Below are 1090 nucleotides of genomic sequence, written 5' to 3' on the forward strand. Positions count from 1 at the left end.
GTTGCATGGTGAGGAAGAACGTGACCTTTTCTTTTTAAAATAAAAGATGTTTATACTCACTTCTTAGTTCAAGAGACACAGAGGTCACTTTGAAGCAGATTTTCTTTTACTTTTCACAGTAATGGAATGTAAGACCTGGAGACCTGGGTGGCCCCAGGGGAGGGGTGCAGAAAGACCTTTTAAGTTCCATCAAAAGTTAACTCTCCCAAGAGCCCTTGGTAAACATAGCTGTCCCTTGGGAAGAGGTGGGCAGACTGGATGGGGCTCAGTGAGCTGCCTGTGAGCGCTGACTTCTCCCTTTCTCAGAGTAACATGGTTAGAACTTCTCTGTCTGCTGTGGTAGCGTGATCATGTCAGAGGACTGGAATACACTCCAGTGGTCCTGAGGGAAAAGGAGACTGGCTGGGTGGCAAAGCCTAGACACCCTGGCCTAGGGGTGTGTGAGGATAGTCACTTCCGGTCCAAGTGCAGCTGAGGTCAGAAGTCCATATGGACCAGCATCTTTGGTTCAGAAGTCACATAGGTGAGTGTGGTCAAAAGTGAGTAATATTGGGATTTCCCTGGTGGTCCGGTGGTTAAGAATCTGTTTCAGTAGGTAAGAATCAGAACTCGATGAAGAAGTCGATCAATGGACAAATAGATAGATCGAGATATTTTGACCCTGAGAAATGGTTTGACCTTACAATGTGTTTGAAACTCTAGCAGTTACAGACTAAATGCAACTATTTTATATTGGTTCAAAACTCTGGCCCTGTCTGTGCGTGTGTGTGTTGCTTGTGTGTGCCTGAGCACAGGCAACTCAAAAGTCTCAGGACTGACAACATTGGCATCACCTGGCTGCTTGCAAAGTCGTGAGTCCAGCGATACGCCGGTGAACATTTAACATCTGCTTTTCTGGGGGTGGGGGTGTGGAGTGCCGAGGGAGCCCTGACTTTAAGCATTTGCTGACTTCAGTAGTATAAATGCTCCCACCTGGCCGATTTCAGCTCTCATGGTAACATCTCTGAAATCTCTGAATGTGGAGTTGGGAAGAATGTATAAAGTGCTGAGTCGGAGCAGGCTGGCTCCAGCACACACGCCCCCGCCTTGG

Source organism: Bison bison, unplaced genomic scaffold (genome assembly GCF_000754665.1).
Source record: "Bison bison bison isolate TAMUID 2011002044 unplaced genomic scaffold, Bison_UMD1.0 scf7180017864349, whole genome shotgun sequence".
Taxonomy (NCBI): domain Eukaryota; kingdom Metazoa; phylum Chordata; class Mammalia; order Artiodactyla; family Bovidae; genus Bison; species Bison bison.